Genomic DNA, 15,037 nt, shown 5'->3' with positions numbered 1-15,037 from the left:
TTAAATGAGATTTAGTGGAAGAGAGTAAAGTGATGTGATGATATGACTTGGAGAGACTCATGGCAGAAATGCTTGATTCTTTTGAGACAGTGAAGGTGGAGGTTCTAGTGTGTGGTCCGTGAAAATATGGATGTAGTGGGAGGACAGTGACACAGAGGATTTCCTGCTAGAACAGTCCTGTGGTATTGATAATGGTGTTACTCAGCAGCCCCTGTACCAAAGTCTTGCCTTCAATAGACACTACCTTGAAGGAAACTGTAAATGATCATTCCAAGTAATTATTTTGCCATTCTGCACAATGGGTGACCACTGCTGCATTCTGTAATGATAATGGATACTCGTTGTGTTTGAAAGATGTGTTTCTTTGATGTGTTTTTCTGGTTACAAAGCATCTGTGCTATCTTCTCCAGCACCATCCCCACAAAATACAATTCTGAAGTTCACTTATTTGTAATAAGATAACCTGTAAAAAAAAAAATCCTATTAAACTAACAAGAACGAATTGTATTGTTTCTAACTAGATATCCTAGCAAATAGGCTAATTATTAAAATAAGTGGTTGTTGGTAACACACACTCAAGAAAAGGGAGATCTCAGGTTGGTACTGACCCAATTAAATTTGAAGACAGTGAGTATCCATTGTCATTAGAGAACGTAAGAGTGGCTGCCCATCGCACAGAGTGACAGATTGTTACTTGGAATAATCATTTGAGGCTTCCTGCAATGCAGTGTCTATGGAAGGCAAGGCTATGGCAGAGGGGTGCTGAATAACAAACATCATCATGAAGTGTACAGAATAGACTGGGAATTCGTAACTGTGTAGGAGGATGTTAAAAATTTAAAGCATAAACATGTGGTTTTAAATTCTTAAAATGCAGTCACAGAACTAAGGAGTTTCTATAACTGTCCTAAGAGTACATTACCTCTTATTATAAGAGTACATTACCTCTTATTGCTGCTGATTTGAGGGAGACTATAATCAGATCCAAAATGTGATCTTTCAGATTACTGAAATACAATATAGGTTAAATTCTTAGCCAGGCCTCCTACATGAGAATTAGGGTATTGATTGGGAAATAATGACACTCTGAAAATTGGAAGAAGAACATTTGCAATGATTTGGATAACTTTTTATATCTTAAACCTCCCAATTCCGTTGAACCTCCTTTGCTGTCAGAAATCTCCCCTTTTGGAGCTGATTCTTGTAATTAACTCTTATCCAATATCTACCAACTCTCATTGCCTCTAAGCCTAAATGTAGAGGCAGATTCTAGCATTCCTGGGGTTAAGGAATAGGGGATTACAAAGTCAAACCTGAGATGAGAATACTTGCACACCAAAACACTCCAAGGTTTTGCTAATATGTGTCAACAAAAAGCATGGATAAGTATGTAAGGACAGATTCTAAGGGAGATACAGTATTTTAGACTGGGCTTAATTTATTGATATAAATACTTTTGCCCAAAATTCTGCACTCAATGTGCTGGGTGAAGCAACTCATGGTTCTGGTTGTTGGTCTTGTTGGTTGGCTAAAAATCTGTATTCAACTGGGGAGTAGACTAAGTGAAATCAAGACATTAGAAATCCTGTGATCATGCAAAAAAAAAAAAATAAGTAGGTTTAAAGACATTGAATTTGTGTAGCTAATCTATTATATGTGAGCCATTTACCCACACTTTATATCCCCCGAGAGATCAAAGAGAACATTCTTTTCACTACAAGACTGGGAAGTACATTGGTGAGCAGAGCACCACCCTCTTAGAAAAGTGGATGTACTTTGGATAAAAGGAGGAGGAACTGTCATTGAATGGGCTCCCTCATTGTAATCAAAATGATGATATCTCTGGGTGGCACTTAACCAGCTGAGGCAAGATAAAACAGCTAGCAATAATTTGTGGCAGGGCTCAGGAAGTAAAGATGGTAGCTTGACCATCAGGGATCTTTGCATGACTCAGTGGCTATCATCAGGTTAATGGTATCCCCTGGAGCTGTGCAACAAGGTGGTATCATTTCTAGGAATGATAGATATGGTAGTCCACTAAGATTCTAGTTCCTCTGTATGACAAAAACAAATTCAGTCATGCGTTGCTTAATGATGGGTTGATGTTCTGAAAAATTACGTCCATAGGCAATTTCATCATTGTGTGAACATCCCAGAGTGTACTTATACAAACCTAGATGGTGTAGCCTACTACACACCTAGGCTGTATGGTATAGCCTAGTGTTCCTATATTTCAAACCTGTGCATCAGGTGACTGTACTGAATACTGCAGGCAATTGGAATGCAAGGGTATTTGTGTATCTAAACATAACTAAATGTAGAAATAAATACAGCATAAAATATGAAAAATGATACACCTGAATAGGGCACTTACCATGAACAGAGCTTGCTGGACTGCAAGTTGCTCTGAGTGAGTCAATGAGTGAGTGGTAAGTGAATATGAAGGCCTATGATATTAACATACACTACTGTAGACTTTATACACACGGTACACTTAGGTTACACTACATTTGTAAAAATATTTTTCTTTCTTCAATAATAAATTAAACTTCACTTACGGTAACATTTTTATTTTATACACTTTTTATTTTTTTAACTCTGACTCTTCTGTAATAACACTTAGGTTGAAACACAAACACATTGTATAGCTGTACAAAAATATTTCTTTTTTCTATCTTTTTTCCATAACATTGTTTTCTATTTTTAAAAATATTGATTGTTTACTTTTAAAATTTGTGTTAAAAACTAAGACACAAACACACACATTAGCCTAGGCCTACACAGGGTCAGGGTCATCAGTATCACTTTCTTCCTTCTCCACATTTTGTTCCACTGGAAGATCTTCAGGGGCAATAACATGCATGAAGCTGTCATATCCTCTATAGCAATGACTTCTTCTGGAAGAAGACCTGCTTCTGAAGGACCACCGGAGGCTGTTTTACAATTTTTTTAATAAATAGAAGGGGTACACTATAAAATAATGATAAAAACATAGTAAACACGAAAAACAGTAAATAGTAATTTATTATCATTTTCAAGTATTACGTACTGTGCATGATTGTATGTGCTATGCTTTTATACGCCTGGCAGTGCAGTAGGTTTATTTACACCAGGATCACCTCAGACATGTGGGTAATGCATTGCACTACAACATTACTGTGGCTACGGCATCACTAGTTAATAGGAATTTTTCAGCTCTACTATAATTTTATGGGACCATCATTGTGTACGCAGTCTATTGTCGACTGCAATGTTGTTACATGGCACACGGTTGTAAACAAACAAAACTCTAGTATGTTAAACAAAGGGTAAAGCCTCCTCATTGAATTCCCATATCTTTGTTCATGAACAGTGGTCTAGGTCATGGCAACATATCCTCTCCAAATTGAAAGAAAAGTTACTGCATTTCACATTTTTTAACGATTAAGAAAGGACAGTATTTGGTAGTCTTTGAATTTTGGAAACATCACACACCTCATGCAGTTGTACTGCTTTCAGTTACTGAGTTACTCATATGGCTTACAGGTTCCACAGAGGATTGTGAACTCCCGTTCAAGCAGCTTTGCCCTTCGGCTCTAATGATTTAGTAGATATAATGGTGCCTAAAACGTCTGTGGTTGACAAGGATGTTCTATGGAGCCTATTACGAGCCTTAGAAAGAACCACAGTCGGTCTGAGAAAACATCTATGCCCTTTTTGGCAGGTAGTAATTCTTTGTTTTAGAAATAGTTCTTGGCTTGCTATTGGAGCTTTGTAGAGAGTGAACACCTAACAATGAAAAAATATGTAGCTGTTTGCCCTAAGCTATCCATCATAAATTATTTTTGCTTGATGAAAGAAAGCATATGATCAGGTGTGCCCAGAAGTATTCTATGGTCAAGTGGAAGCTGAATATACAAGACGTAGCATGAGCAGATCCTTGGAGGTACAAGTATTAATAATTTGCAAAAATGGCTCTCACTCCCAATATGCCTGGCCCTAAGGTACTATCACGTCTTCCTTAATCGTCACCTAAGCTCTCATGAACAAATCCTAATTATAGACTGACTGACCAAGGAAAAAGCTGACTTGCAGAAGGTTCTTCATAATATGTTGAGCTGAAAGTATAATGTGCTGATGATATTCAATTGAGGCCCTGAAGGACAATTAAGTAGGAAATGTTCCTAGTTTATAAAACTATGAGCAGTCCATCTCATCTTCCCTGTTCATCGAGGAGTGAATGCCTGAGATGAGTCTCTACAACAATTCATGAGTGGTGGCTATGTGAATTGGTGGTAACACAGTCTTAGAAAAAAAAAAAACAAGACTTAAAATTTGATAAGATTTGGAAAAGAAATACGTGGATGAACCACTAGAAATGAGTTCAGAGCAAAAGAATATGCATGGCCTTATCAATGTTTACCACAGGGCTCCCACTGTCGGGGAGGAGAGCGAAGGAAGTATTTTTTTTTTTTTTTTTTGAGACGGAGTCTCGCTGTCGCCCTGGCTGGAGTGCAGTGGCGCGATCTCGGCTCACTGCAAGCTCCGCCTCCCAGGTTCACGCCATTCTCCTGCCTCAGCCTCCCGAGTAGCTGGGACTACAGGCGCCCGCCACCATGCCCAGCTAATTTTTTGTATTTTTAGTAGAGACGGGGTTTCACTGTGGTCTCGATCTTCTGACCTCGTGATCCACCCACCTCGGCCTCCCAAAGTGCTGGGATTACAGGCGTGAGCCACCGCGCCCAGCCTGGGAAGGAAGTTCTTACGTGTAAGGTTTAAAAAGTGTTATCTTCTGTGGATTCATTTAATCTCTTTCCAAAGCCATAGCAGTGATTGCTCTAAGTATTCATGAACAAAGTGACCAAGGTGGAAATATGGGCAATGTTCATGTGTAGAACATGAACTTCTCACCACATCTGACTGACCATAAAGAGCTCATTCTCATTCGTGTCAACAATGACCATTTCTAAGCCTGATATGATATCCCATCCTAGGGTGGTGAACCTGCCACATGGTAGCAGAGTGAGAGCACAGGAAATGCAAAGTGCCTTTTTCTTGGTTATACTTTGTTAGCAACATCCTTGGGTTTACTGAGGAGAAATAAATCTTAAAGAACAATGCAATGGACTAGCAAATACATGGCAGTGTGTCTCTCATAGAACTAAGGGGTGCAATTAGGCATGGCATCTTGCATTGTTACACACGTTTAATTTGGCCTACTTACAAAAAAAAATACTATGTATATATGTATATGATCTCTAGGAAACTAGGCTCTGTTCATTTGTAGGTCTGAGTGCCCAAGAGAGTAATTCTTTCACTACATTAAATATGGGACTGTCAATGGCCATTTTGAGATCCTTATGTTTCTAGATGGACAGGGTTATTAACCATAATTATGAATGAAAAATTGATCCTATATAATGAGAGTTAGGAAGAATATTCTAGACTATTAGGGATAATTCTAAGTATCTTTTAGTGTTCCCAAGTCCAGTGAAAAACATTAATGTAAGACAAAGCAACCCCATATACAGAGTCCATCAAAGGTTCTAAGACGTTAGAGCTGCAAGATTCATTCATCCCACCAGGTGAAAAAACCCAACCAGCCAAGGTGTTTCTAAAGAAAAACAAAACATGAAATGCATAGTCAAGGAAGGGCATTATAAGCACCAATGGCCTCATGACCAATTGCAGTACTGAATTTCTTTTTGGTGCTGTATTTTTGGAGTATATTGGTCGTGGTTAATTTTATTACTTAGTCTATAAGTTATAAAATGCTAATGCAGGACTTTGATTCAGTTAAGGTAAGAAAGAACACCAGCCAGTGTTGAATGTCGTGACTGACAAGACATTGCATCTTCCCTCTGGAAAACATACACTGAGTACAATTGTATTTCTGTAAAGGATTTTTCAATCTGTTTAGTGGAGTACGTTGTACTATACTTGTTGTTTGAAACTGTGCACATGGAAAAGAATATATCTAGTCAACATAATGAAAGGGTTGAACTATGGTAGATAAATTAGTTCAGCTCACTCACTACTCACTCCTATCCCCATTTAGGATTGTACCATATTGTACCTTATCTGCTTGTATTAGTCCATTCTCACACTGCTATAAAGACATACCTGAGACTGAGTAATTTATATAGAAAAAAGATTTAATCAGCTCATGGTTCTGCAGGCTGTTCAGGCTTCTGCTTCTGGGGAGGCATCAGGAAGGCAAAGGGGAAGTAAGTACGTCTACAAGGCAGGAGCAGGAGGAAGAGAGAGCAAAGGTGGAGGTGCTACGCGTTGGTCAAACAACCAGGTTTCATTAGAACTCTATCAAGAGACAGCACTAGAGGGATAGTGCTAAACCTTTAGAAACCACTCTCATGGTTCAGTCACATCCTACCAGACCCCACCTCCAATATTGGGAATTACAATTCAACAGGAGATTTGGGTGAGGACACAGAGCCAAACCATATTACTGCCTATTCTTTGGAAACCAGAACACATATTTCCCAGTTCTTTTACCGTGAGCGTTCCACGTGTTCCAGTGAGATGATTCTACTCTACAAACCTTGAAAGAGGAAAGTGAGTAACATGAGATGGCAGCCTCACATAAGGAAATGATATATTCTTGCAACTACAGTGGTAAAGACATCTGGTTCTCTGGAGTAGCATTGATGCAGGTTAAATCCTGGCATACTAAGTTCCAAGTAGCAGATGGCAGCAGAGGTACAACTTCTCCTAGAAATGTCTTATGGTGTGGCTGGGTGATACTCCTTTTGTTTTGTTCCTGACTTGGGGGTATGCAAGTCTAATTCCCTGACCTTTCTGAATATTCCACACACTACTAAATATCCTTAAATAATACCCTAGCAAGAGTCTTTCTGTTGTTTGAAATCATGAATCTTGACCAATCCAATAAAATATTTTTTACATAAAGGGATTATTTTAATTCATAAATGCTATATTATGATTTTTTCTTTTTTGAAAAAAGTCGAGATATAATTTTCATACAGTAAACTGCACAGGACTTGGCTGAATGGTTCCATGAGTTTTGACAAATGCCTAAACTGTGTAACCCACAACCCTATTCAGATATAAAAATAATTTCATTAGCCAAACAAATCCTCTCATGCCACTTCAAAGTAAATTCTCTTCCTCCAGAGGGTACCCCATTTCTTACTTCTACCACAGCAGATCAGTTTTGCGTATTCTAAAATGCCTCATAAATAAAGTTATGCAGTAACTACAACTTTGTGTCTGTCTTCTATCATTTAGCATGTTTTGAGATTCAGCCATGTTATTGTATCAGTAGGTTATTCAGTTTTATTGCTGCATTGTACGAATATGCCACAGTTTTCTGATTCATTCACCTTTTGATGGACACCACATTGTTTTCATTTCTTGGTTATTGTAAAGCTGCTATAAACATTTTGGTACAAGCCTTTTTATTGATATAAGTTTTCATTTCTCTCAGCTAGATATCTAGTAGTAAAAGGGATGGAACATAGATTAGGTGGGTATTAAAGCTTAGAAGAAACTTTCAAACTATTTTCAAGGTGGTTGTACTACCATTGTTCCACCAACAATGTTTGAGAGTTCTAGTTCCTTCATATCCTTAAAAACATTAAGACTCCTCAGTGTTTTTAATGTAATAATTCCAGATGAAGTACAGAGACATATCATTGTGGTTTTAATTTTAATTTTCCTGATGATACGGTTTGGCTGTGTCCCCACCCAAATCTCATCTTGAATTGTAGCTCCCATAATTCCCATGTGTTGTGGAAGGCACCTGGCAGGAGGTAAATGAATCATGGGGTTGGGTCTTTCCCATGCTGTTCTCATGATGGTGAATAAGTCTCATAAGATCTGATGGTTTTATAAAGAGGAGTTGCCCTGCACAAGCTCTTTTTGCCTGGCGCCATCTAAGACGTGACTTTGTTCCTCCTTCACCTTCTGCTATGATTATAAGGCCTCCCCAGCCATATGAAACTAGTCAATTAAACCTCTTTCCTTTATAAATTACCCAGTCTTGGGTATGTCTTTATTTGCTGTGTGAGAGCTGACTAATACACCTGATTATTACAATATTGACCACATTTTCACATGCTTATTGGCCATTTGTATATTTTCCTTTGAGAACAATTTAAGTAGTTTATGTATTGTAAAGTTGGGTTGTTTGTAGGAGTCCTTTATATTCTGAATATATGTCCTTTTTCAGATAGATGTATTGCAAATATATTCTCTCAGCCAATGGAGTTTTTGTTCATTTTCTTAATGATGTGTTTTGATGAGTTGAAGTTATTAATTTTCATGAAGTTTAGTTTATCAATATTTTTCCTTTTATACTTACTATTTTCTGTAACCTGTCAAAATGCTGTGCCTATGCCAAAGTCACAAGTATATTCTCTTGGCTTTTCCTAGAAGCTTAATGGTTCTAACTTTTATGTTTACGTATATGATTCAAATTGAATTTATTTTTGTGTAAAAGGTGAGGTAGGCGTCAATGTCTATTTTCTTCCATGTGGCTATCCAGTTGTTCCAGCCACATTCGGTGAACAGTGTTTCTTTACCCATTTAATTGCTTTGACATCACTGTAGTAAATCAAGTCACTCTGTTTGGGAAGGTCTATTTCTAGCCTTCGTAGTTTTCCACTGGTCTTTTTCTTTACATATATGCCAGCACTACACTTTTTAGATTACTATAGTTTCATAGTAATTCTGGAAATTGGACAATGTAAGTCATAAAATGTTGCTTTTTTTCCAAAATGGTCTCAGTTATTTTAGGTTTTTTTCACTCCCATGTAATTCTTAAAATTACCTTGTCAACTTCTACCAGAAAGCTTGCTAAGATTTTGATTGAGGTTGAATATATAGAACATTCTGGGGATAATGACATCTTAACACTGTTGAATCCTCCAGTCCATTTATATAATATAATATATTTGCTCATGATTGTCATGTAATTTTCAGTTTAGAAGTCTTGCATATCTGTCACTATATTTATTTGTATTTTGTTTTTATATTATAATTGTATTACTTTAAATTTTACTTTCCAATTATTCACTAGTAATAAATAGAAATACAGTATATTTTTGAATCTTGTGATGTTGCTAAATTTACTTAGTTTTATGGTTTATTTATAAATTCCTTGGGATTTTCTACATAGAAAATTATATCAGCTGAGAATGAAGACAGTACATTATTTTTCCCTTCCTAATCCATATACCTTTGAGGCAATTTTCTTGCCCTTCACTGGCTAGGATTTGAAGTACAATTTTGAATAGAAGTGGTGAGATTAGATGTGTTTGCCTACTTCTAGAACATATGAGAAAGGGGTTAAAAGTTTGACCATTAAGAATTATTTTGGCTAAAAGTTTAATGAAGAGGCCATTTATCAGATCGAGGAAATTCCTTATTTCTACTTTGCTGACAGATTGCTATCATGAATGCGTGCTTCAAACGTTGTCAAATATTCTTGCATCTATCAATATGATCTAAGATTTTTATCCTTTTTTCTGTTACTTTGGTATACTATACTTATTAATTTAAAAAAAAAATTCCCATAGGGGAACAGGTGGTGTTTAGTTATGTAAATAAGGTTTTTTTATTTTTTATTTTGGGGAACAGGTGTTATTTAGTTACATGAATAAGTTCTTTAGTGGTGATTTCTGAGATTTTAGTGCACCCATCACCCAAGCAGTATACACTGTACCCAGTTTGTAGTCTTTTACCCCTCCCATCCCTCCCACCATTTCCCCAGAGCCACGAAAGTCCATTGTATCATTCTTATGCCTTTGCATACTCATAGCTTAGCTCCCACTTATGAGTGAGAACATAGGATGTTTGGTTTTCCATTCCTGAGTTATTTCACTTAGAATAATGATCTCCAATCCCATCCAGGTAGCTGAGAATGCCATTATTTTTTTCTTTTTATGGTTGAGTAGTATTCCACAGTATACATAGGCACATTAGTCTATCACAATTTTGTTATTCATTCATTGATTGATGGACATTTGGGCTGGTTCCATATTTTTGCAATTGCAAACTGTGCTGCTATAAACATGCGTGTGCAACATCTTTTTTGTATAATGACTTCTTTTCCTCTGGGTAGATACCCAGTAGTGGGATTGCTGGATCAAATGGTATTTCTACTTTTAGTTCTTTAAGGTATCTCCACACTGTTTTCTATAATGGTTGTACTAGTTTACATTCCCACCAGTAGTATGAAAGTCTTCCCTTTTCACCACACTCCCACCAACATCTATTATTTTTTATTTTTTATTATGGCCATTCTTTCAGGAGTAAGGTGGTATCACATTGTTGTTTTTATTTGCATTTCCCTGATAATTAGTGATGTTGAGCATTTTTCTAGATTTTGCTTGGCCATTTATATATTTTATTTGAGTATTGTCTTCGTGTCCTTAGCCCACTTTTTGATGAGATTGTTTGTTTTTGCTTGCTGATTTGTTTGAGTTTCTTGTAGATTCAGGATATTAGTCCTTTGTCAGATATATAGATTGCAAAGATTTTCTCTCACTCCGTGAGTTGTCTGTTTATTCTGCTGATTGTCTCTTTTGCTGTGCAGAAGCTTCTTTGTTTAATTAAGTCCATGTATTGATCTTTGTTTTTCTTGCATTTGCTTTTGGGTTCTTGGTCATGAAGTCTTTGCCTAAGCCAATGTCTGGAAAGGCTTTACTAATGTTATCTTCTAGAATTTTTATGGTTTCAGGTCTTAGATTTATGTCCTTGATACATCTTGAGTTGATTTTTGTATAAGGTGAGAGATGAGGATCTAGTTTCATTCTTCTACATGTGGCTTGCCAATTATCCAAGCACCATTTGAATAGGGTGTCCTTTCTCCACTATATGTTATTGTTTGCTTTGTTGAAGACCAGTTGGATGTAAGTAATTGACTTTATTATTGAGTTCTCTATTCTGTTGCATTGGTCAATGTGCCTATTTTTATACCAGTACCATGCTGTTCTGTTGACTATGGCCTTATAGTATAGTTTGAAGTCAGGTAATGTCATGACTCCAGATTTGTTCTTTTCATGTAGTCTTGCTTTGGCTATGTGGACTCTTTCAGTTCCATATAAATTTTAGGATTTTTTTTATAATTCTGTGAGGAATGCTGGTGGTATTTTGATGGGAATTGCATTGAATTTGTAGATTTCTTTTGACAGTATGGTCATTTTCACAATATTGATTCTACTCATCCATTAGCATGGGATGTGTTTTCATTTGTTTATGTCATCTGTGATTTCTTTGAGTGGTGTTTTGTAGTTTTCCTTGTAGAGGTCCTTTGCCTCATTGGTTAGGTATATTCCTAAGTATTTATTTTATTTTATTTTATTTTATTTTATTTTATTTTGTAGCTACTGTAGAAGGGATTGAGTTTTTGGTTTGATTCTCAGCTTTGTCACTATTGGTGTATAGCAGTCTGCTAATTTATGTACATTAATTTTGTATCCTGAAACTTTTCTGAATTTATTTATCACTTCCATGAGCTTTTTGGAGGAGTCTTTAGGGTTTTCTAGGTATGCAATTATATCATCAGCAATTAATGAAAGTTTGACTAATTGATTTTTGGATGTTGAAACTATCTTACATTCTTGGAATAAACTCTACTTGGTCATGTTTTATTATGACTTTTACATATTACTGATTTCATTTGCTAATATTCTGTCCATTTGTGTTTATGGTGGATGCTGGTAACAAATGATCATAGACATTCTGGCAATGTCTTGTCAGTTTTATTCTGTTTTAATATTTTCTGGACGTGTTTGTGGGAAAATGAGATTATTTCCTACTTACATGTTTAGTTAAATTCCCCAGTATAGCTATCTAAATGTGACGGTTTCTCTCTGCAAAGTTTACAAATTATGAACTCAATTTCTTTGACAGTGGTAGGGCTATTTAAATTTTCTCTTTTTTCATTGTGTCCGTTTTGTAGATGTGTGTCTCTCAATAAGTTAGTTCCTTGCTTCAACATATACAAAATAACCAATGTGATACATCATATCAACAGGATGAAGGACAAAAATTATATGATCATTTCAGTCAATGCTGAAACAGCATTTGAAAAAATTCAACATCCCTTCATGATTAAAAAAAAACACAAAAAGGCTGAGTATAGAAGGAATCTACCTCAACACAATAAAAGCCATATACAACAGAATGACAGCTATTATCATACTGGATGAAAAGAAATTGAATGTTCTTCCTCTAAGAACTGAAACAAGACAAAGATGCCTACTTTCATTACTGTTATTCAACATACTACAGGAAATCCTAGCTACAGCAATTACAAAAGAGAAATAAATAAAAGGGCATTAAAATCAAAACAAAAGTCAAATTGTTATTGATTGTAGATATGATCTTAGAAAAACCTAAAAATTCTACCAAAAAATTATTAGAACTGATAAACAAATTTGGTAATGTTTAAGATACAAAATCAGCAAATAAAAATCAGTAGCATGTATATATGCTAACAGTAAACAATCTGAAAATGAGATCAAGAAAGTTATTCGATTTACAATAGCTACAAGTATAAAATATAATACCCAGAAATAAACTTAACCAAAGAAATGAAAGATCTCTATAATGAAAACTATAAAACATTGATGAAAAAAATTGAAGAGGACACAAAAAGTGGAAGATACCCCATGTTCATGGACTGGAAGAATCAATATTGTTAAAATAATCATACTACTCAAAGCATTCTACAGATACAATGCAACCCCTGTCAAAATACCAATGACATTCTTCATAAAAATAAAGAAACACTAAAATTTGTATAAAATCAAAGACCAAAATAACCAAAGCCATCCTGAGCAAAAAGAATAAAACTGAAGAAATCACATTACCTGACTTCAGATTGTACCACAGAGCTATAGTAACCCAAATATCATGGTATGGGCATAAAAATAGACACATAGATCAACGGAATATAATAGATAATCCATAAATAAATTCATACATCTACAGTGAACTTATTTTCAACAATGATGCCAAGAACATACATTGGAGAAAGGACAGTCTCTCCAAAAAATGGTGCTGGGAAAACTGGATATCTATATGCAGAAGAATAAAACTAGACTCCTATCAATCACCGTATTCAAAAATCAAATCAAATCAAAATGGATTAAACAGTTAAATCTAAAACCAGAAACTTTGAAACTACTAAAAGAATTGGGGAAGCTCTCCAGGACATTCGCCTGGGCAAAGATTTCTTGAATAATCTCTCAACAGCATGAGCAACCAAAACAAAAATGGATAAATGGGATCACATGAAGTTAAAAAACTTCTGCATGGCAAAGGAAATGGTCAAGAAAGTGAAGAGGCAACCCACATAATGGGAGAAAATATATGAAAACTACTCATCTGACAAGGGATTAATAGTCAGAATATATGAGGACAACAACTCAAAAGGAAAACAATCGAATAATTCAATTTAAAAGTGAGCAAAAGATCTGAATAGACACTTCTCAAAAGAAGACATACAAATGGCCAACAGGTATATAAAAATGTTCAACATAATTAATCTTGCTCCAGATAAAACGGCTTTTATCCAAAAGACAAGCAAATGCTGGCAAGGATGCTGAGAAAGGGGAACACTTATATACCGTTGATGGTAATGTAAATTAGTATCGCCACTATGAAGAACAGTATAGAGGTTTCACAAAAAACTAAAAATAGAACTACCATTTGATCCAGCAATCTCATTGCTCAGTATGTGCCCCAAAGTAAAAAGCAGTATATCAAAGAGATATCTGCACTCTCATGTATATTGCAGCATTATTCCAAATAGCCAAGATTTGGAATAGACTCAAATTTCCATCAAAAGATGGATAATATTTTTTAAATGTGGTAGGTGTGGTACATACATACAGCGAAGTATTACTCAGTCATAAAAAGGACATCCTGTCGTTTACAACAACATCAATGGAACTGGAGGACATTATGTTAAGTGAAATAATCCAAGCACAAAAAGACAAATTTTATATGTTCTCACACATATGTTGGGGCTAAAAATTAAAACAACTGAATTCCTGGAGACAGAGAGTAGAATGGTGGTTACCAGAGGCTGGGAAGTGTAGCTAGAGGGTGCAAGGAAGAAGTAGAGATAGCTAATGGGTACAAAAAGATAGTTAGATAGAATGAACAACATGTAGTATTTGATAGCACGACAAGGTGACTACATAAATCAACATTGATTTATTTTATTTTTAAAAATGACTAAAAGAATGTAATTAGCATGTTCCTAACCCCCCAAAATTATAAATCCTTGAGGTAACAGATACCCTAATTACCTTGATATGATTATCATGCATTGTATGCTTGGATCAAAACATTATATTTACCCCATAAATATGCACATCCACTAAAATTACCTAAAACCCCTAAAAGTTAAAATTAAATAAAAGTCAGTTCTTTTACTTTAAGTAATTAAACTCATTGTCAGAGTATCTTTCATAATAGTCCCTTACCATTTAAATGTCTGCAGGATTTGTAGTGATGCACATCATTATTGATACTAATAATTGTGCAACTCTTTTAGTCCTTGACAAATTCAGATAGAACTATATTAATTCTTTAAAATTTTCAAGAGTTAGCTTTGATTTTTTTATCTCTTACTTGTTTTCTATTTCATTGATTTCTACTTATCTTTATGTTTTCTTCTTTCTGTTTATTTTCGGTTTAATTTACTCATTTAACAAAATTTCTTAAAGTGAATACATTTCAAACCGTTCTCCTTTTCTTATATAAGCATTTAAACATTTAGCAGTAATTAGTTGTATTGACAAATTTTTATATGTAGTCTTCATTACCACTCACTTGAAATACTTCCTAAATATTTCTGATTTTCTAATGATATGGTTTGGCTGTGTCCTTACTCAAATCTCATCTTGTTGTTCCCATAATCCCCACTTGTCATAGGAGGGTCCTGATAGGAGATAATTTAATCATGGGACGGTTACCCTCGTGCTGTTCTTGTGATAGTGAGTGAGTTCTCACAAGATCTGATGGTTTTATAAGGAGCTCGTCCCCCTTTTGCTTGACACTT

This window comes from Nomascus leucogenys, chromosome 20 (genome assembly GCF_006542625.1).
Source record: "Nomascus leucogenys isolate Asia chromosome 20, Asia_NLE_v1, whole genome shotgun sequence".
Taxonomy (NCBI): Eukaryota; Metazoa; Chordata; class Mammalia; order Primates; family Hylobatidae; genus Nomascus; species Nomascus leucogenys.
Note: the sequence above shows the minus strand (reverse complement) of the source record.